The sequence below is a fragment of the Equus asinus genome, chromosome X (assembly GCF_041296235.1).
Source record: "Equus asinus isolate D_3611 breed Donkey chromosome X, EquAss-T2T_v2, whole genome shotgun sequence".
Lineage (NCBI taxonomy): Eukaryota > Metazoa > Chordata > Mammalia > Perissodactyla > Equidae > Equus > Equus asinus.
The window spans coordinates 61594277-61618944 of record NC_091820.1 but is presented as its reverse complement, the minus strand read 5'-3'; the positions used below and the strand labels follow the sequence as shown (position 1 = coordinate 61618944).

The following is a 24668-nucleotide window of genomic DNA, read 5'->3' as shown; positions in this document are numbered from 1 at the left end:
ACTGCCAAAGATTTTTACATTCTGGTAATCTATGATTTACAAATCATCTATATGTAAAAATAAGTAGTCACTGCCCTCAGAAACTCCATCTTCCTTCCTCTAACCAGAGCAGATACTGCCAATAAGACAAAATCTGAATCTTTGAATGAATGATAAGTAGAATAAGGGAAGAAATAGTAAAAGTGAATCAGTTTAGAGGAGCTAGAACTAGCTACTCTAGCTCAAAAAAAATTCTCAATACTGCCTGAATTTTCCACTGCATGAAATTTCACAGAGATTATTATATTAATGCAAATCTTTCCTTTTTGTTTTTTGTGAGGAAGAGTGGCCCTAAGCTAACATCTGCCGCCAATTCTCTTCTTTTTTGCTAAGGAAGACTGGCCCTGAGCTAACATCCATGCCCATTTTCCTCTATTTTATATGTGGGATGCCTGCCACAGCATGGCTTGATGAGCTGTGCTAAGTCCGCATCCAGGATCCAAACTGGTGAACCCCGAGCCACCAAAGCTGAGCACACGAACTTAACCACTCGGCCACGGGGCCGGCCCTCAGACATTGTATTCTTTTTTTAAAAGACAAACTCCTCGTTGATAGTTTAAGGGCCTGATAGCTAGAATTATACCTCCTAATACCTACATAAGATCAGTTACTACAAGAGAAAAGCAGCCCAGTTGGGACAGGAAAGGCAACTAACTGTGATCAAAGGATACTTGAGATGAAGGGAACTCACAGGCCCAGGTGAAGAGTCCGGTGTGGAGTACTTAAGGCAAGCACGAAGGCATTATGGGCCAGGGAGAGGTGCACCGGGAAGCAGTAACGGGTATGAAAAGGGAAGTAGAAGAACATCGAAAACAAACAGATCCTATCAAACTTTTGCCTAAGGTTATAGCTGTGCCTAAAAAAGATTCTTCCTCTTTCTTTCGGTAGCACGACTGCCTGCCTCGAGGTCAGAACACTCAGATACAGTACTACATAGCTCAGATATGTTATAGGTCAAGGGGGGCTTTTAGGGCTGATCTAGGGACATTTCCAAAATTGACTAAATTGTTTTATGGGAATACGTCAAGTTCAAATAACAGAATTGGTAACAAACTTTTGGAATACACTACAATACACTACACTTAGCATACAATACAATACATTCAGCAGATGAAGGCTAGGTTACCCAGCTAATTAGGAACGTAAAATTGAAATACAGTTTCATTATGGGGTATGCCTCAGCCCAAAGTACTGGAGCATCTCTCTCAGGCTTACTGAGGAACTGAGAGAGACTTAGTTAAGTAGAAAAGCACTTTTAAGTAACTGGATAATTCACCCTGGAAGTATGTATTGAGGAAGAAAGAATTTCTGAACACGAATAAAAATTACAATACAGCCACTTTTCCCAGTATGTCTTGATTTAAGGACGTCAAATCATCTATGAATAATATATATTTTCTTCTCCCTTCATAATTCACCTGTGTTTTTCCTTCAAAACTCTACTTAAATTGTACTTTACAGGGGCTGGCCCCGTGGGCGATTAGTTAAGCTGGCGCACTCCGCTGCAGGCGGCCCAGTGTTTTGTTGGTTCGAATCCTGGGCACGGACATGACACTGCTCATTGAACCACGCTGAGGCGGCGTCCCACATGCCACAACTAGAAGGACCCACAACAAAGAATATACAACTATGTACCGGGGGGCTTTGGGGAGAAAAAGGAAAAAATAAAATCTTTAAAAAAAAAATTGTATTTTACATGGAAAACCTCAGAGGAATTCCATCTCTCTGGTACTACTCTATTATATATATAATGAGTGTGTGTATGTACATATATATACACACACACACACACACACACACACACACACACACACATATATATATACACTCTGATTTTGTAATATATGTTACGTCCATCTTTTGAATTTTAAATGTCTCAAAGATAGGTACAAAGTCAGGAACATCTTCTGTAACCTCCCATTGCATTTAGCAAAACAACTCAGAAAAGAGAGTAAGAGCATAAACAATTTTATATGGTGTGGAAAAAAATGTATGCTTCTGGGAGATCACAATATAAAAAAACATATCTGGCATGCAGCTATTAGTGATGAGGTGACTCTGAGAACAAGAGCATCCAACAACACTGAGGGAAATAATTTCTAGTTATTAAAGTATTTTGAACCACTCCCTAAATACAGATAGTAATCACCATCGGTAATAACATTTTCTAATAGGAAGAACAGTATTATGACTAGATCATCATCTCTGGTTTGGAAACAAACTACAGAAGCTCAGTATAAACATGACACATATGAAGCCTGATTGCTCAAAACCACTTTCTTAAAGCTGATCACAGAAGCTCAAACATTATTTTAAAATCCCCCTAAAATAACTAGTCCCCATAATTTGGGAAAGGTTTCTGGATTCTTAATAAATTATACAGTAAAATTTAATTCTTTTTTTGGAGACAGTTCTACCTGGATAATTTTTTATCACTATGATAATAAAAAAAAGCCACAAATGAAAACCACAATGAATATCCTTTACACTCATCAGGTGGACAAAAATTTCAAAATCTGACAATACGAACTGTTGCTAAAGATGAGGAGCAATAAGATCTCTCTGATTCAGCTGGTGAGAGAATAAATTAGTATAACCATTATGAAACCTGTTTGGCAATATCTGGTAGAGTTGAATATATACATATACTAGAACTCAACATTTTCACTCCTAGGCATGTTACCCTAGAGAAAGACTCACACATGTACACAAGGAAACACGAACAGGAACGCTCACTGCAAGTGTTCCTAATGGTTAAAACTTTGGAAATAACATAAAGGTCTATCAACCAGAAAATGTAAAAATAGTTTGTGGCATATATATAATGTAACATGATACAGTAGTTAAAATGAATGAACTAAAATAGTGGTTCTCACTGGGAGAGGGGAGATTTTACCATCAAAGGGATGTTTGACAACGTCTGGAGACATTTTTGGTTATCACCACTGGGGGGGGGAGGGGGAAGTGCAAGTGGCATCTAGTGGGTAGAGGCCGGGGATACTGCTAAACATCCTATAACGGACAAGAAAGTCCCTAACACAAAGAATTTTCTGGTCCCAAATGTCAATAGAACAGAAGTTGAGAAATCCTCAACTAGAGCTACAAGTAGCAACGTGGATATATTTCATAAACATAGTTGAGGAAATAAAAAAAGTTTCAGAAGGATACAAAACTTTAAAAACATAAAACAATACCATATATTGTTTTTGTATGCACATATATGCAGCAGTGTTAGTCAAAATATAAAAATGTTCATGAGAATGATGAACTGCAAATTCAGGAGTTTGGGGAAGGAGGAAAGGATGCGATTGGAGCACAAGGGTGAGCTTCAACTATATATGTAGTGTTTAACTTCTTAGGCTAGGTAGTGGATACACACTTATGTATACTCTGTGTAGGCCTAAATTATTTCATTATAAGAATTTTTAAAAGGAAAATAAATGAATGAACCTGGAGGACATTATGCAAAGTGAAATAAGCCAAACACAGAAAGACAAAAACTGCATGATCTGACTTACATGTGGAATCTAGAAAAGCCAAATTCTTAGAAGCAGAGACTAGAATGGTAGTTACCAAGGGCCAGGGAGTGGGGGAAACGGGGAAACGTTGGTCAAAGGGTAAAGTTTCAGTTATGCAAGATGAATAAGTTCTGGAGGTCTAATGTACAGCATGGTAACTATAGTTAACAATACTATATGTTTACTTGAAATTTGCTAAGAGAGATATTAATTGTTCTCAACAAAATAAAAGTAACTATGTGAGGTGATAGATATGTTAATTAGCTTGATTGTGGTAGTCATTTCACAATGTATATGTTTATCAAAACATCATGTGTAGTGATCCACCACATTAACAAAATGAAGAATAAAAATCATATGATCATCTCAATAGATGCAGAAAAAGCACTGGACAAAATTCAACATCCTTTTATGAGAAAAACTCTCAACAAAGCGGGTTTAGAGGAAACCTACCTCAACATAATAAAGGCCATATATGACAAGCCCATAGCTAACATCATACTCAATGGTGAAGAGCTGAAAGCTTTTCCTCTAAGAACAGGAACAAGACAAGGATACTCACTCTAACCACTTTTATTCAACATAGTATTGGAAGTCCTAGCCAGGGCAATTAGGCAAGAAAAAATAATAAAATAAAATAAAAGGCATCCAAATTGGAAAGGAAGAAGTAAAACAATCACTATTTGTGGATGACATGATTTTATATATAGAAAAGTCTAAAGACCCCACCAAAAAACTTTTAGAACTAATAAATGAATTCAAAGTTGCAGGGTACAAAATCGATATACAAAACTCTGTTGTGTTTCTATACACTAACAACAAACTACCAGAAAAAGAAGTTAAGAAAATAATCCCATTTACAATTGCATCAAAAATAAAAAAAAAAATCTAAGAATAAATTTAACCAAGGCAGTGAAAGACCTATACACTGAAAACTATAAGACACTGTTGAAAGAAATTGAAGATGCCACAAATAAACAGAATGATACTCCGTGCTCCTGGATTGGAAGAATTAATATTGCTAAAATGTCTATATTCCCCAAAGCAATCTACAGATTCAGTGCAATTTGTATCAAAATCCCAATGGCATTTTTCACAGAAACAGAATAAACAATCCTAAAATTCGTATGGAACCACAAAAGATGCCAGATGGCCAAAGCAATCTTGAGAAAGAAGAACAAAGCTGGAGGCATGATACTCCCTAATTTCAAACTATATTACAAAGCTATAGTAATCAAAAACAGTATGGAATTGGCATAAAAACAGATACACAGATCAATGAACAGACTAGAGAGACCAGAAATAAACGATCTATATAATCAATTAATTTACGAAAAAGGAGGCAAGAATACATAATGAAGAAAGGATAGTCTCTTCAATAACTAGTGCTGGGAAAACTGGACAGCCACATGCATAAGAATGAAATTAGACTACTATCCTACTCCATACACAAAAACTAACTTAAAATGGATTAAAGACTTGAATGTAAAATCTGAAACCATAAAACTCCTAGAAGAAAACAGAGGCAGTAAACTCCCTGACATACGTTTTGGCGATGATTTTTTTGGGGTCTGACTCCAAAAGCAAAGGCAACAAAAGCAAAAACAAACATCAGACTAAAAAGCTTCTGCACAGCAAAGGAAACCATCAATAAAATGAAAAGGCAACCTACTAAATGGAAGAAAATATCTACCAATCATATATACAATAAGGGTTAATATCCAAAATATATAAAGAACTCAAACAACTCAATAGCAAAAAAATAAACAATCCGATTAAAAAATGGGCAGAGGATCTGAATAGACATTTTTCCAAAGAAGACATACAGATGGCCAACAGGCACATGAAAACAGATGTTAAACATTGCTAATCATCAGGGAAATGCAAATCACAACCACAATGAGATATCACCTCACACCTGTTAGAATGGCTATTATCAAAAAGATAAGAAATAACAGGTGTTGGCAAGGATGTGGATAAAAGGGAATACTCATGCACTATTAGTGGGAATGTAAACTGGTGTAACTACTACGGAAAACAGTATGGAGGGTCCTCAAAAAATTAAAAATAGAATTATCATATGATTCAGCAATTCCAGTTCTGGGTATTTATCTGAAGAAAATTAAGAGACTAATTTGAAAAGATATATGCACCACTATGTTCATTGCAGCATTACTTGCAATAGCTAAGATACAGAAACAACCTAAGTGTCCACTGATGGATGAATGGATAAAGAAAATGTGGTGTCAGGGCCGGCCCCATGGCTGGGTGGTTAAGCTTGCACGCTGCGCTTTGGTGGCCCAGGGTTTCACCAGTTCGGATCCTGGGCATAGACCTAGCACTGCTCATCAAGCCATGCTGAGGCAGCATCCTACATAGCAGAACTAGAAGGACCTACAACTAGAATATACAACTATGTACTGGGGGACTTTGGGGAGGAGAAGAAAAAAAAAAAAAGATTGACAATAGATGTTAGCTCAGGGCCAATCTTAAAGAAAAGAAGATGTGGTGTATATATATATATATATATATATATATATATATATATATACAATGGAATACTACTCAGTCATTAAAAAGAATGAAATCTTGCCATGTGCAACAACATGGATGGACTCTGAGGGTATTATGCTAAGTGAACTAAGTCAGAAAGAGAAAGACAAATACCATATGATTTCACTTATATGTGGAATCTAAAGAACAAAACAAACAAAACAAAACCCACAGATTCAGAGAAGAGATTGGCAGTTGCCTGGGGTAGGAGGGTTGGGGTGGGCAAGATGCACAAAAAGGGTCAAGAGGTACGAACTTCCAGTTATAAAATAAATAAGTCATGGGGATGTAATGTACAGCATGATGACTATTGTCAATAGTATTGTATTACATATTTGAAAGTTTTTAAAAGAGTAAATCATAAAAGTTATCAGAAGAAAAAATTTTTTTGTAACTTTGTATGGTGACGGATGGTAACTAGACTTATTGTGGTGGTCATTTTGCAGTGTATACAAATATCGAACCATTACGTTGTACATCTGAAACTAATATAACGTTATGTGTCAATTATACCTCAATACAAAAATTAAATTTAAAAAAAGATTAAATCTCCAAAGGAAACCTAAAATGGAGGTGTTTTTTCCCTGCCCTTTGAGCTTATTAAACACTAAAATAAAAAATTTTTTTAAATCACATTGTACACCTTAAATATATACAATTTTTGTCAATTATACCTCAACAAAGCTTAAGGAAAAAAGATCTTTTTCAAAGTCCATTTTAAGGGGAAATGAAAAAAAATATAGGGAATGTGCAGAAATTAAGAGAAAACTTACCAAAATTAAAACAACTCAATAAGTGAGACCAATGATAAACTCAAACATATACACAGCCAAAATCACCCAGTCCATTGTACCAGGGCTATAAAAATACCCCTGTTTTGTTAAACAAATTGATGATTTCTAGCTATGAAAACAACATTGAACTAGTTTTGCTTTCAGGATATCCACATATTTCCAAATCAATTTAAATTTTTTTACCTATTTGTTTTTATTTAAAATTACTACCACCTCTAAATCGAAAACAAAAGGGGAAAGCATTAGCTTCTCTATTATTTTATAATGAATTTCTTTTGTTTAAATTGTGTAAGCCTTTAAAATGAAAATTGATCTTATTCCTTAACCTGTTTTCGAAATACCAAGTGCCTAGCCTCTTTCATCAGGCGACTGTCACTATATAAACATAGGATTAAGATTGCAGATGAAACAGCTGGGGTAGACAAGGGTACGTTTGAAAACATAATTACTCTTTTCATTTGACCATCCCAAAAGATTAGGAGTTAATACATACTAGTAAGATCAAAAAAGAACAGAACATTCTAATTAAGAAAAGGCAATGTGCTTTGCTGGCCGTTTGTGTGTCTCCTGGGCTAATCACCGCCTCTCTACAAAAGAGTTGTCCTCGTGAGAACAATGGAGATATTTCAGATTCCTATAGAACTGCATAGTTGACAAAACTCTCATATACATGAATTTCACAACAATCCTGCACTATAAATAGGGTAATAGACTCCTTTTAAAATTAAGGAAGCTAACACTCAGATTTACCCACGCTCATATAACCAATTCATGCTGGAGTTCAGAGCTAACAATAGCCTCAAAGGGATTAATTTAAAAGAGCAATGTCTGCAAAAGCATAGAATAAAACCAGCCAAAGGTGGGGGAAGGGTGGAGAAAATGCTTGAAAAATACTGGTACCCTGCAATGAACACAGGTGCGGACATGTTCCTCAAAAACTGACAAATAGTCTTCAAGTTATTAGGTGCCTTTCCACCAGGGGCTGAGCATCAGCTGCCATGTCAATAATAGATTGCAGGAAAAAAACATGTTTTTAGTATGGGTGAAACCTTTCTTGCCTCAAACAAGGCCATTTTTATCTCCGGAAAGGAGAGGAAGTAGGATTCAACTATTTGACATTAAAATGTGTCAGCTACTTTTCAACTATATCATGGGTTAAATATGGTCTTGATGCAGTAGTGTATCTTAGACTCTAAGATTTTTTGGGTAGTTGGAATGCCTTTTCACCCCATCAAAACAATCATCTGATTCACGCTTGTCAGAAACAGTCTGTAGGGTAAATCACGGACTCCGTGTAATGCTATAGCTTTCTTCATAAGGAAAAAGCCATCTTATAATTTTAGTTCTAAGACAAAATAGTGCCCCAAACCACTGATGAAAACACATTTCATCAGTGAAAACTAAAAACAACTGTCAGTATTTAACCATCATATAGAGTAAGTTGAAAAAGCACTTACTTTATATTTGCTGTAACTGATTAGGTACAAGTAAACTATAAAATAAACTGTAAAAGTGTAGTGAGGCTGAAAATGACAAATCATTTCGACCAAACTTTTTAAGCATGTCATTAATTTTATAAAAACCACCAATAAACAAATAATGATTCTAATTACCCTGACATTAAAATGTCTTTAAAAGTTTTAATTATTAAAAAGTCTTGTACTAATGTCAGAATAGACAGATCCTGGGGGGCCGGCCTCGTGGCCGAGTGGTTAAGTTCGCGTGCTCCACTTCAGCAGCCCAGGGTTTTGCTGGTTCAGATCCCGGGCGTGGACATGGCACTGCTCATCAGGCCATGCTGAGGCGGCGTCCCACATAGCACAACCAGAGGCACTCACAACTAGAATATACAACTATGTACTGGGGGGCTTTTGGAGAAGAAGGGGGGAAAAAAAGATTGGCAACAGATGTTAGATCTTAAAAAAAAAAAAGAATAGAGAGATCCTTGAAAAAGAACAGAAAATCCCAGTTACAAACGTATATATAAGAATTGAGTATATAATAAGGGCAGCATTTCAAATCAATGGGGAAATCAGTAAGTGATGTTGGCATAATGTGCTAACTAACCATTTGAGGTGAACACTTTTAGATCCCATCTTACACATTACTTAAAAATTAATTTCAACTGAATTAAAGACTAAAATATAAAAAGAAAATAGAAAATGCTATAAAGATATAAAAGTGAATATTAACAACAGCAACAACAAAACTTGAGGTGGGGAAGGCCCTTCTAAGCATAAGCCAAAAGCAGAAACCATAAAGGAAAAGATTTTAAAATTTCATATAATTAAATTTTAAAATTTCATGTGGATATAGACAAAGAGAACTGATTGGTGGTTACCAGGGGAAAGGGGGGTTGAGGGAGGGCACTAGGCGTGAAGTGGTGTACCTACAACATGACTAATAATGATGTACAACTGTAATTTCACAAGGTTGTTAACTATCATAATCTTAATAAAAAAAAAATTTCATGTGGCAAAAAACACCATGTAAACAAACTACAAAAACACATATGCATGGAGTTTCTTTTGGGGGTCATGAAATGTTGTGGAATTAGATAGTGGCAATGGTTGCACAAGTCTGGAAATATACTAAAAACCACTAAATTATACACTTCAATAGGGTAAATTCTATGATACGTAAATTATATTTTTTAAAAACCATATATGTAATATATATGTCAGAAAATTGACAACATGAGAAATCCAAAACACCAATAAACACATGAAAATTGACATCTAAAAATTATAAATTAAAAGAACTAAGATACAATATTTTCCCCCTACTAGATTACTAAAAGGTGTCTATTACCATGTAGCTTAAAACAGAACAAAATAGGAAACAACTTAAATTTTCTACAGTAGGACATTAGTTAAACTGTAGTACAGCCACATGATTACAGACATATCTGGCTACCCGGCATCCCAACACACATCCTTGGTTAAGGAAACCCCCTCCCGTGAGTGAGTAGGCCCTGCCCCCACTACTGAAGCTCAAGTGGGAGGGAGGATACTCCCTACCCTTCGTCCTGGAAGCTGAGCTGTGGCTAAGTGATTCTAGACCCAGCTGGGCAGATGCTTCTGCCCAGGGTTTTGAATCCTGAGGAAGTGACAAGAATACAAAGTAACAGCTAAAGAGAATTCACAGCAATTGCAGCAGTAGAGTCAAGATGCCAGTAGTGGTGGTGGCAACAGTCCTGAGAAGGCCAGTGCCACTAGAGAGGTCCTCAGCAGACTGTTCCCAGGGTGTGACCTGGGCCTGTCTTAGCCTCACTTGGGTCCCCGCACATTTTCCAACCCTGGGTGACCATCTTTCCTGTTGACTCTATAAGCAACCTTAATACCTACCAATAAATTCCTTGTCAGGTTAAGTAGTCAGAACCGCTTTATGTTGTTTGCAAGCAAGAACTCAGCCTAATACATGTACAATAAATGCTATGTGGCCATTAAAAACAATGACACGGATCTCCATTTACAGACAGGAAAAATATTCAGGATACATGAAGTAAGAAAAAGTAAATTTTCACTCTGCAAAAAGTTCTCTTAACCACCCTCCAATGGATTAACCGACGGTCTCCCTTCTATCACTAAAACATTCAGATGCCCAAAGCATGCTTGCGTGCACTCCTTGTCCCACCAGTAGTATGTTGGCACACTTAGATTCAGCTGTGTTTGCTCCCAAGCCTGTTTATGCCCACTGAACTTCTTATAATCATGTGATTGAAGTAAATATGGAAACTGATGGAATATGAGTGTAAAAGAGTTATTCTTTCTATAAAACAAAGGTAAATGTTTAGAAAACTCAATAAAGGTGAGCAGTAAACTGCTGAAATAGCTGTACATGAAGCAACTTTAAGAGACTGGGGAGAAAATCATCAAAATCCAAAAGAATTCTGTTCTCTACTTCCATGAAACCAAATTAGACATTGGAAATCTAGAAATCTGGAATGAAGCAATATGGATGTGGTTTGTGCAAGAAAAGGAGGAATTCCAGAGGACCCATATGCAAAGAAAAAGCATTGGCCCTACATATAAATATTGGAGAATGAATGAACATATGTTCGTTTTTAAAAAACGAATAAGCTATATGTACATAGCTTTTATGGTTTCCTTCTTCAACTGACCAACCACTAGACACTTAGGAGAGTTACTACCATGTTTCCATCTTCTGTGAGAAGACTCTGGAAAATATCACAGAACAAAGAGGAAAAAAATACCTGACTCCATTTTGCTTTAAAAGGGCCCTAGGTGATTTACATTATCAGCCTTTGCTAAAACCTGTCATACACCAACTGTTTTTTGTTGTTTTTTGAGGAAGATTAGCCCTGAGCTAACTGCTGCCAATCCTCCTCCTCTGCTGAGGAAGGCTGGCCCTGAGCTAACATCCATGCCCATATTCCTCTGTTTTATACATGGGACACCTTACCACAGCATGGCTTGCCAAGTGGTGCCATGTCCGCACCTGGGATCCGAACTGGTGAACCCCGGGCCGCTGAGAAGCGGAACGTGTGAACTTAACAGCTGCGCCACTGGCCTGGCCCCCAACTTTTATCAACAGTTGAATAATAAGATAGGATTGACAATGTGCATCCCTAACAAAGACATCGCTGAAATCTAGACTTTGAAGAATCTTCTTCGCACCACTTAATCTCCCATGTTTGTCCTATAAAGCCATGAAATGCAGTGACCTGTTATCATGGCTATGTCCTTACGTTATATGCTGCTGTTTTTTAAGTTGGTGCCATTCAGAATCCTCAGTGGAAGTCAAGAGATGATTCTCCTCACACACAATTTTACATGACATTTGTTCCTTCTCTAAAGATATTTATAGGCTATAACAAAAAGACTATTTCCTGAGAAAGGCAGACACTTTTTTAGGGTTTTTTATTGTGATAATATACACATAACATAAAATTTATCATTTTAACCATTTTTAAGCATATGGTTTAGTGGCATTAAGTACATTCACACTGTTGTGCAACCAACACCACCATCCATGACCAGAACTTGCTCATCTTCCTAAACGGAAACTGGACCCACTAAACAATAACTCCCCATTCCTCCTCCTCAACCCCCGGTAACGACCGTTCTACTTTCTCTCTCCATGAATTTGACTACTTTAGGTCACTTCTCTGAGTAAAATCACACAATATTTGTCCATTTTTGTCTGGCTTATTTCACTTAGCATTGTATCTTGAAGGTTTAGCCATGTTGTATCACACGTCAGAATTTCATTTCTTTATAAGGCTGAATAACATTGCAATGTATGCATATACCATATTTCCTTTATCCACTCATCTGTTGATAGACATTTGGGTTGTTTCTACCTTTGGGATATTGTGAATAATGCCGCTATGAACAGTGTTGTACAAATATCTGCTCAAGTCCCTGCTTTCAATGCTTGTGGGGATATACTATCCTAATGGGTGTTAAGTGGTAACACACTTCTTTTTTACATCTCAGAAATTTCAATGAAGAATTGGATAATGAAAACTAAAATATGACATATATGGAAAGCCATAACCCTTCATTATCAGTCATTTCGTTATTTTATTTCATTTACAACGTATTCTTATAATTTTTCTTAATTTCTCCATTATTCTAATTTTCTGGCAAGAACTGGTTACACTATATACTTTAAATGTGAAGTATTATTGCTTTGAGTTCTATTTTATGAGTGATTAGCTTAAATAGGTTAGTACAATAACTCGAAATGAGTTCAAAGGGATCAGGATAAGAAGATGCAACAACTGGTCATTAGTAAGTATTCTTGGCTCATTGTGTGCTTACTTTTAGAGTGGGTACAAAAAAGGAAATGTGAATTTCATTTACAACAGTTCTTCAGAAACCTAGCATTCAGATTTAAACACATTTCTCTAAATTTTTTCCTAAAGATAGGAAAAGGATACTAAAGGGTAAAATATTGTGCTTTCGTCACTGTAAATGAATAGCCAAGTAATAATGAAGCAACAGTAGCCATAATTACTACAACAAAGTAGACTCACCGGTAAAGGTGATGTTGGAAATATCTAGAATCTAGGAACATATTAATCTATCACCCTGAACAACTTGTTTGCTATATCTATTTTTGAAAGTTACATTAGAGGAACTGAACTCTATCATTAGAAGTTACTTATTCAAATATTTGTCCTCAACCCACCTAAGAATTTATAATAAATGCCTCCCATACAAGAATGAAATAATTTGTAATACATTTAAGACCAACGAAATCGCATGAGAACTCAGGAAAATTTAAGTAGGAAATTATGCTTATTATTAACTAGGCAGGGGCTGGCCCCATGACCAAGTGGTTAAGTTCAAGCGCTCTGCTTCAGCGGCCTGGGGTTCACCGGTTCAGATCCTGGGCATGGACCTACACACAGCTCATCAGTCATGCCGTGGCAGCATCCCACACAGAGAATAACCAGAATGAAGAATGACCTACAACTAGGATATACAACTATGTACTGGTGCTTTGGGGAGAAAAATAAAATAAAAAAAGAGGAAGATTGGCAACAGAGTTTAGCTCAGGGCCAATCTTCCCCACTAAAAATAAAAGCATATGTCACTTATAATTATATGGTAAGTATTATTACTATACAATTAAAAGTCAGAGATTCATGGCATGAGCCAAAATCACATATACTTAGCCAAACACAGACTCAAAGAGAATCACATTTTTGCTTCTCCATAGGGGCTCCAACTAGTAGCAGATACACTACGGTATAAACACGTGCCTCTCCTTTTTTCCCCTCTTACTTAGATGAAAATCATCCAAATCAAATATTCTGAATCTGAGTTAGGGAGAAAACCAAATTGGGTGGGGAGAGAGAGAGAGACACCCAAAGCAGTTGTTCGGTGAATATTTTTTGTCAGGTGGATGGTCAGTTGACTGAATGGACAGGCAAACCACCTGTGAATTCTCCTGTGAGATGAGAAAGCTAAAAGTGGGAAAGCGATTTCCTCTTGGTCAGAAGATCAAAAATGGTGGGAAACTACTAACATTCTGAGATATTTTCCAGATACTCTTTACTTTTCCCTTGATTGCAAGATGAAAATTCAAAGGAGTAAGCCCACCCTAACTCAGTGATCAATACTAGTATCACTAATAGTGGAACAACCAGGCATTGTATGCCTCCCATGCACCACCTATGATGTAGTCTCACCGAAAATCTTTAACCTGTAACTAATAAACCTTTGAGAGCTAACTTTCAATGTACAGGAAATAACAGGGAATGAAGGATGATGTTAAATGACAATATGAGGAAATAATCAGAAAAATCCAAAAAGTGGGACAAGAGAAGCACTGTCCAATAGAACTTTGTGCAAGATTAGAAATGTTCTAGGGGCTGGCCTCGTGGCACAGCAGTTAAGTTCGCACGTTCCACTTCAGCAGCCCCGGGTTCACTGATTCGGATCCCGGGTACGCACATGGCAGCACAGCTTGGCAAGCCATGCTGTGGTAGGCGTCCCACATATAAAGAGAGGAAGGTGGGCACGGATGCTAGCTCAGGGCCAGTCTTCCTCAGCAAAAAGAGGAGGATTGGCAGCAGATGTTAGCTCAGGGCTCATCTTCCTCAACAAAAAGAAAGAAAGAAAGAAATGTTCTATATCTATGCTGTCCAATACAGCAGCCACTAGGCAAATGTGGCTATTGAGCACCTGAAATGTACCTACTCGAAAATGAGATCTGCTATTAAGTGAAAAATATATATTGGATTTCAAAGACCTAGTAGGAAAAAAGAATGTAAACTATCTCAATAACTGTATATTGATTAGATATTGAAATGACAATAACTTGTATATATTAAGTTAAATAAAAGATATTAAAATTGATTTCCCATTTCTCTATTTTTTCTTTTTTTCATTTTTTCTTTTTTGGTGAGGAAGATTGATAGAAAGATAGAAAACTCACAAGAATAGTCAGACACTTCAATACCCCTCTGTCAATAACTGATACAATATGTAGGCAGAAAGCCAGCAAGGATAGAGCAGATTTGATCAACACTATCAACCAATTTCACTAGATTAACATTCATAGAATAGTCTGCCTCACATCAGCAGAATACACTTTCCTGTTCAAGTGCAGATGGAACACTAACCAAGATAGACCAAATTCTGAGCCACAGAATACATCCCACTAAATTCAGAAGGATGCAAGTCAAACAAAGTATGTTCTATGACCATAATGGAATTAAATTAGAAATAAAAAACAAAAAGATCTCTTGAAAACCCACAAATATTTAGAAACTAGCTACACGCTTCTAAATAACCCATGAGTCAAAGAAGTCAAAGAGTAATTAGAAATTATTTTGAACAGTATTAAAATGAAAATGTAACAGAGCAGAATTTGTAGGATGACAGTAAAGTAGTAGTTAGGGGAAATTTTATGGTATTAAATGCTTATACAAGAAAAAAAGAGGGGCTGGCCCCATGGCCGAGTGGTTAAGTTTGCACACTCCACTGCAGCAGCCCAGGGTTTTGCTGGTTCGGATCCTGGGCACAGACATGGCACCGCTCATCAGGCCACACTGAGGCAGCATCCCACATGCCACAACTGGAGGGACCCACAACTAAAGTGTACAACTATGTACTGGGGGGATTGGGGGAGAAAAAGCAGAAAGAAAAAAAAAAGAAGATTGGCAACAGTTGTTAGCTCAGGTGCCAATCTTCAAAAAAAGAAAAAAAGAGAGGTTTAAAATTGATAATCTCAAAATCTAGAAAAAGAAGAGCAACCCAAAGTAAGCAGAAGAAAAGAAATAATAACAATCACGACAAAAGTCAATAAAATAAATAGCAAAAAACAAAAAAAATAAATATAAGAAAAGCTGTTTCTTTGAGATCGGTAAAATTGATAAACCTGTATCCAGACTTCTAAGGGAAAAGAAGAGAAACACAAATCACCATAATCAGAAATAAGAAAGGAGACATCAGTACAGATTCTACAGACATTAGAAGGACAAAAAGGGAACAGGACAAACAACTTTATGTCAATAAACTCAACATTTAGATGACATGAACCACTTCATTGAAAGACACAAGCTCATCCAAGAAGAGATAACCTAAAAAGTCCTAATATATTACAGAAATTGAAATTGTAGTTTAAACAAAACAAAACAAAACAAAACTTCCCACAAAGAACTTCAGGCCCAGATAGCTTCACTAGTAAATTCTATCAAACACTTAAGGAAGAAATAACACACATCCTTCCAAACTCTTTCAAAAAACTAGAAGAGGAAACACTTCATAGCTCATTCTACAAGCCAATGTTACCCTGACACCAAAATAAGATAAAGATCTCATGAGTAAAATGAACAATCTGAAAGAAAATTAAGAAAACAGTTTCATTTACAATAGCATCAAAAAGAATAAAATACTTAGCAATCAACTTAACCAAAGAGATGAAAGACTTGAATACTGAAAACTACAAAACATTGCTAAAAGAAATTAAAGACACAAATAAATGGAAAAACATCCCATGTTCACGGATTAGAAGACTTAATATTGTTAAGATGCCAATACTACCCAAAGCAATCTACAGATTCAATACAATCCTTGCCAAAACCTGAAGGGCATTTTCGCAGAAACAGAAAAACCCATCCTAAAATTTACAAGGAATCTTAAAGGACCTCAAATAGCGAATCAATCTTGAAAAACAACAAAGTTAAAAGTCTCATACTTCCTGGTTTCAAAACAGTACAGTAATCAAAACAGTGTAGTACTGGCATCAAGACAGACAGATAGACCAATGGAAAAGAATAGAGAGCCCAGAAATAAGCCCTGCCATATAAGGTCAAATGATCTTCAAGAAGGATGCCTAGACCATTCAATGGGGAAAGGACAGTCTCTTCAACAAACGTGCTGGGAAAACTGGATATCTACACGCAAAAGAATGAAGCTGGATCCTTACCTTACACTACATACAAAAATTGACTCAAAATGGATTAAAGACCTATGCTTAAGAGTGAAAACTATGAAACGCTAAGAAAAAGACATAAGGGGAAACTTTCATGACATTGGATTTGGCAATGATTTCTTGGATATGACACCAAAAGAACAAGTAATAAAAGAAAAAATAGGGGCTGGCCCCGTGGCCGAGTGGTTAAGGTCACGCGCTCCGCTGCAGGCGGCCCAGTGTTTCGTTGGTTCGAATCCTGGGCGCAGACATGGCACTGCTCATCAAACCACACTGAGGCAGCATCCCACATGCCACAACTAGAAGGACTCACAATGAAGAATATACAACTATGTACCGGGGGGACTTTGGGGAGTAAAAGGAAAAATATAATAAAATCTTTAAAAAAAGAAAAAATAGATAAATTGGACTTCATCAAAATGAAGAACTTTTATGCATCAGAGGACACTATCAAGAGAGTGCAAAGACAACCCACAGAATGGGAGAAAATATTTGCAAAGCATTTATCTGACAAGAGATTGATATCCAGAATATATAAACAAATTGTACAACTCAACAAGAAATCCAGTTGAAAAATGGACAAAGGACTCAAATAGACACTTCTCCAAAGAAGATACACAAAGGGCCAATAAATATATGAAAAGATGTGCAACACTACTAGCCATTACGGAAATGTAAATCAAAACCACAAGGAGATACCACATCATACCATGAGAATGACTATAATGAGAAAAATGAAAAACAACAAGCATTGGTGAGGATGCGGAGAAACTGGAAACCTTATGCTTTCTTGGTGGGAATGTAAAACGGTGCACTCGCTGTCGAAAAGTTCAGCAGTTCCTCAAAAAGTTAAACATAGAATTACCATATGATCCAGCAATTCTACTTCTAGGTATATACCCAAAGGAATTGAAAGCAAGGACTCAAACAGATACCTGTAAACCCAAGTATTCTTTTTAACGTTTAGCAATATGGCAGGGAAAAATATTTCACTCTTTATGTGTTTCTTATATTATTAATGAGGTTGATGATCTTTTCACACGTTTCTTTACTCACTTCCCTTGTGTACTGCTTCTTTGACCATTTTTCTGTGTGGGTGGGTGGGTATTCCAAACGAAAAACAAGCATTTTGAAGGCTTTTGACACATGCTAACAAATTTCAATAGTTAATATTTATGCTCTTATAATAAAGCTGATTCACTCAGCATTTACTTAATTTGTATTTATACAAGTATTAAACTAGAGGATGTGGGAAGAAATAGCCAATGTCTTCAAGGGATTTACAAATCAGAAGTAATTTTTTATCAATACATGCAAGTGTAAGTTTGATTACCTCATCTTTTTTGATAAATATGTCTATGATTGAAATGCAAAATCTAATGGAAAAAAAGTTTTAACACATATGAACATACAGGATGACCTTAGGGGTTAGAAGTACCCATCAACAGAGCTTGAGGTTAAGACTATAATTCATCACCAAAAAGACAAGAGATAATAGACAGCCACTGCAGTACATTGAGCTCCATAGAGACAGCGCTGCGACAGGTGAGAGCCAGATGGGCACTGGGCGACTCTGTGCCCTGATGAGGAAAAATAATTAAACATGGGCAAAGGAGATCCTAAGAAGCCGAGAGGCAAAATGTCATCATATGCATTCTTTGTGCAAACTTGCCAGGAGGAGCAGAAGAAGCAGCACCCAGATGCTTCAGTCAACTTCTCAGAGCTTTCTAACAAGTGCTCAGAGAGGTGGAAGAGAAAGGAAAATTTGAAGACACGGCAAAGGCGGACAAGGCCTGTTACAGAAGAGAAATGAAAATTTATATCCCTCCTAAAGGGAAAACAAAAAAGAAGTCAAGGATCCCAACGCACCTAAGAGGCCTCCTTAGGCCTTTTTCTTGTTTTGTTCTGAGTATCACCCAAAAATCAAAGGAGAGCATCCTGGCCTATCCATTGGTGATGTTGCAAAGAAACTGGGTGAGATGTGGAATAACACTGCTGCAGATGACAAGCAGCCTTATGAAAAGAAGGCTGCTAAGCTGAAGGAAAAATACAAAAAGGATATTGCTGCTTACTGAGCTAAAGGAAAGCCTGATGCAGCAAAAAAGGGAGTCGCCAAGGCTGAAAAAAGCAAGATAAAGAAGGAAGACAAGCAAAATGAGGAAGATGAAGAGGAGGGGGAGGAAGATGAAGAAGATGATGATGATGAATAAGATGGTTCTAGCACAGTTTTTTTTTCTTGTCTATAAGGCATTTAACCCCCCTGTACAAAACTCATTCCTTTTAAAGAAAAAAATTGCAATGTAAGGCTGTGTAGGATTTGTTTTTAAACTGTACAGTGTCTTTTTTTGTATAGTTAACATACTACCGAATGTGTCTTTAGATAGCCCTGTCCTGGTGGTATTCTCAATAGCCACTAACCTTGCCTGGTACAGTATGGGGGTTGTAAATTGGCATGGAAATTTAAAGCAGGTTCTTGTCGTGCACAGCACAAATTTGTTATATATGGGGATGGTAGTTTTTTCATCTTCAGTAGTCTCTGATGCAGCTTATATGAAATAACTTGTTCTGTTAACTGAATACCACTCTGTAATTTCAAAAAATAAAACTTGCAGCTCTTTTGTTGATACTCAGAATGCTTCTAAGTAAATACAATTTTTTAATTTAAAAAAAGACAAAGAGATAATAAATGCTGGCGAGGATGTAGAGAAAAGGGAACCCGTGTGCACTGTTGGTAGGATTGTAAACTGGTACAGCCACTATGGAAAACAGTATGGAAGTTCCTCAAAAACTTAAAAATAGAACTACCATATGATCTAGCAATTCCACTGCTGGGTATATATCCAAAGGAAATGAAATCACTATGTCTTGCTGATAGCTACACTCCCATGTTCACTGCAGCATTATTTATAACAGCCAAGGCATGGAAACAACCTAAGTGTCCATCAACAGATGGATCAATAAAGAAAAGCTGGTATATATACATATATATACACACACAAACATCATATATATACATACATACACACACACACACACACACACACACACATAGGAATACTACTCGGCCATAAAAAGGAAGGAAATCCTGCCATTTGTGACAACATGGATAGACCTTGAGGGCATTATGCTAAGCAAAATAAGTCAGACAAAGACAAACACTATATGTGGAATCTTAAAAAAAAAAAAACCAAACTCATAGAAAAAGAGATCAGAGTAGTGGTTACCAGAGATGGGGGGGGGTGGGGTAATTGGATGAAGGTAGTCAAAAGGTACCAAAGTCCAGTTATAAGATAAATAAATACTGGGGATGTAATGTACAACAAGATAACTTGTATCATATATCTGAAAGTTGCTAAGAGAGTAAATCCTAAAAGTTACTATCACAAGGAAAATAACATTTTTTCCTATCTATTTGAGGTAATGGATGTTCACTAAACTTATGGTGGTAATCATTTTCCAATATATCTAAGTCAAATCACTATGGTGGACACCTTACACAGTGCTGTATGTCAATTATATCTCAATAAAACTGAAAGGGAAAAAAGACTGTAAATCCAGTTCATCTTACTATACCTGTAAATTTATTTTAAATCACACTTTTTGATGGATAGTAAAAATCTATACCTGAACTTTTGAAAAAATATAATTTGTGGCCACAGAGATATAAAAATATAGAATCTTAATATAGGTTAATAAAGGTCAGTAAATAAAATCTCTCATTTGAAGGTAATGTTGTACTACAATCACTGGAGAGAGAAGAATCTGCCCAGGTTTTGAAATTTCATTGAAGATAACATATCCTAGTGACTCACAAAGTATCATTTTGCTGTTGACCTACTAAGATAATTTGGCAAATTACACTTCTGCTACCATTTAGCTCTGCGATTTTATTGTGTAATTCTGGTCAATTTAGTGCATATGCCTACAGGGAGTCTGGCCTATAAACACAAAATAAATAAAGAGTTCTCATGGCAGGTTGATGTTAAATAGTAGTGAGCTAAATCAAGCCATCTAAAATACAGGTTGGAAAAGATTCATTAAGTCAAAAATAATTATCCCATTATCAGGAATGACAATTATCCACAAACCTAAGTCACTCTCAGTGGTGGACTTGAAGAGCAGCCTGTTCAGGCAGATAACAGGTGAGAGAGCAGCCTAGGAAAGAGACACTTGGCTTATCAGCCCAACACATGCTGAAGTTGACCAGTTGGGAGTTCTTTATACGTACCTGAAAAGATGATCAATTCATACACTGTTACTTTATTCTAAGCATATGCAAGAAAAGAGGGAAAAAAGATTACATTCTTTCTTCTAACGTGTACATCTTTTTCTTGCTGAAGGCTTGTACTGTATGCTTACAAACCATTTTATTTAACATATAATTTAGTTGTTAAATGAAAAGATGTTTAACTAAACTTGATAAAAATGCAAATTTGGGAAATACAAATTAGATATAAACTAAAGCCCAGACATCATGTTTTTTGCTTATCATGTTGGCAGAAATTTAAAAGACCAATGTATATATTCAATATGGTCAAGGGTGCAGAGAAATACTGTCAAAGAACTGTAAATCATTATGGCTTTTTTTGGTGGGCAATTTTGCGATACCTATCAAGATATGACATGTATATAACCCTTGACGTGCAATTTTACTTAAAAGAATCAAACCTACAAAAACACTTACAGAGATGTACAAGGCTATAGGGTAAACATACTTAAAACAGTTAAAACTTGGAGACTCTCTAAATGTCCATCAATAAGGAAATAAAGTATGATGCATGCCTACTATGAAAGACTATACAGTGGTCTGAGCTAAAGACAATGAGCTAAATCTGTATATACTGACATAGAAGCATATCCATGAACAGAAAAAGGTCTAGAAAGATACAAATCATTAAAAGTGATTATCCTTTGAGAGGGTGACTTTCTCTTTGTACTTTATATATTTTTGTATTATTATAATTTCATTAAAATAAGCATGTATTACTTTAGCATTCAGAAAAAATAATAAAGAAAAAGCTGAAATTGGCCAAACATATTCTCTTTGCTTGAATTGGATGCATCTATTCTTTTTTTTTTTAAGAGTTTATTTTTTTCCTTTTTCTCCCCAAAGCCCCCCGGTACATAGTTGTATATTCTTCGTTGTGGGTCCTTCTAGTTGTGGCATGTGGGACACTGCCTCAGCATGGCTTGGTGAGCAGTGTCATGTCCGCGCCCAGGATTCGAACCAACGAAACACTGGGCCACCTACACGGAGCGTGCGAACTTAACCGCTCAGCCACGGGGCCAGCCCCATGATGCATCTATTCTTTTCTAGAGCTTTAGACAATTTCAGATAGCTTTTCTCCAGACACAAGAGGAAGCAGGTCATATACAATTTCTATTTTTAAAGACAAGCAAAGGTTAAGAGTGACAAACAAAAAGGAGATTGCAAAAAATAAAGGAAGTGAGGAAAAGAGGAGTAAGAGAGAGCTGACGGAGAATTTATGAAAAAAAGAATTCTTATAGTGCTGGGCATGAAAATAATGAGCAGAAGATGATTCTTTAATCTTAGACTGGAAAGAGAAGCAAAAAGAAAAACAGATACAGTTTTCTTCAATCACAAAAGGAGAGTTTAAAATAAGCAGCAACAACAACAAATCTCACTACAAGTCGTTTTAAAAGCCTAGCAAAATCCAATTGTGATCAGGAAATTATACATACTCTCAGAGAAAGGGAACAAACCAGTTCCCAAACGGCCTGGTTGAGAATGTGTGGGATAACAAAGCAAACATACAGCACGTGCTAATAATCTGACTTTAGGGATGGATCTGGGGAAAAGGAATTTGTAAAATTTCCATAACCAAAGTGAATTGTCTTCTCCAAAACTAGTAGTATAGAAAGTCTATCAAATTAGGAAGGAGACACACAGAAATTACATTAAAACCCTATGAATGAATAATTACAGTGGGTTGCATGATAAATGAAGATTTTGACATTAGAAGATAATATGGTGGTTTGGAGTTGAGAGAATCTCTTTTTTAGACTCAACAACAATAACAAATAACACCAATAAATCTGCCTTGGGCAAAATAACTTTAGAGGTCATACTGCCTGGATAATTAAGACATTACAGCAACCTGCCTAAAGATGTTAAAATTGATAAATCACTTTTCTGACCATTCTTTCTCCTCAAAAGGCTGAAAGACCCGGACCTCTACCCTGTCATATCACTTCCATCCTGAGATTTATAGGTTAATGTTGTTGTCAGAGAAACAAATTCTCTTAGTGCAATACACTCTAATAAGTGAAGAAATACAGTAATTTGTCCTCATATTCTCATAACCTTTAAGGTATTTAATATAAAGATACTTTAAATTTAGATTATACAGTATGTGATGTTAGTTCTCATATGCACTCAACAGAACTTTTAAGGCAACTGGAAAAAAGTGAAAAGAATTTATTCCTGAATTATATTCTGAGGATACAAATGAAAACTTCATTATTATTTTAGGAATCATACGAGAGAGACAGAAACACACAGACATGTGATGAGCACTAGATCTGGGGTGAAGAATAAATTACCTATATGAGTTTGGGAAAGTCACTTAATTGCTCTCAGAGCCTCAGTTTTCACTCCAATGGTTCCTAAACTTCAGTGTACTTGAGAATTATCTAGAAGAGAATTTTAAAACTCCAGATCCCCAGGCCAAAAGATCTTAATTTGGGCCAGCCCTGGGGCCTAGTGGTTAAGCTCGGTACACTCTGCTTCGGCAGCCCAGGTTCGGTTCCTGGGCGTAGATCTACACCACTTGTCGGCAGCCATGCTGTGGCAGCGACCCACAGATAAAAACAGAGGAAGATTGGCATGGATGTTAGCTCAGGGCCAATCTTTCTCAGGAAAAAAAAAAATTAATTAGGAGACAAGTGATGTCCAGCAATCTTCATTTTTAACAAACAACTCTGAGGATTCTAGTACAGGAAAAAGAGAGACTATGCTTTGACAAACATAGTCCTAAATAATATGGGAATGAATAGCTACTTTACCTACATCATAGGGTTGTTATATGGATCTAAGGAAGACAGCCAAGTAAAATAAGCAGATATAAGTTTATATTAATTTATAGCTTTCATAGAAAATTGATATATTAGATGATATGCTTGTTTTCCTGAAATATCCACTCTAATTACAGTTTTATTATGGTTGAGTTAATATGGAGAAGTATTACAGAGTTTATTAAGGTTGGCAGTTAAATATATCAAAATCAATTGCTTATACACAGACAATAACCACCTAGAAAATATAAAGTAAAAGATCCCATTTGCATAGTACTTCCACATCTCCCTAAAAAATTTATTACAGGGGCTGGCCCCGTGGCTGAGTGGTTAAGTTCGCGTGCTCTGCTGCAGGTGGCCCAGTGTTTCGTCAGTTCGAATCCTGGGCGCGGACATGGCACTGCTCATGGGACCACACTGAGGCAGCGTCCCGCATACCACAACTAGAAGGACCCACAACAAAGAATATACAACTATGTACCGGGGGGCTTTGGGGATAAAAAGGAAAAAGTAAAATCTTTAAAAAAAAATTTATTACAAATACTCAGTAATAAACTGAACAAGAAATATGCAGGAAGATACTGTGAAAAGAGTTTAATTCTACCCAAATTAGTCTATAAATTTAAGAGAGTTAGTGGGATTTTTGAGGCAAGGAGAACCTGACACAATGATCCTAAGGTTCATATGAAAGAATAAACATTGAGAATACACAAATTTGAAAGAGTGATAAGGAGGGTGTCTCTCTCTATATAACTCTATATATCACTATATTTAAAATAGTGACAGTATTTCAAGTAGATGAGGAAACAGTGGC

The 24668-nt window shown here is 36.4% G+C and overlaps 1 protein-coding gene and 1 pseudogene across 2 annotated transcripts in view; one reads left to right on the top strand and one right to left on the bottom strand.

The window, feature by feature from the left end:
- ATP7A (ATPase copper transporting alpha) overlaps positions 1 to 24668 on the bottom strand; it is a 132218-nt gene that overhangs the window by 81905 nt on the left and 25645 nt on the right. The window lies entirely within an intron of this gene.
- LOC139042769 (high mobility group protein B1-like) lies at positions 9002 to 19946 on the top strand (annotated as a pseudogene).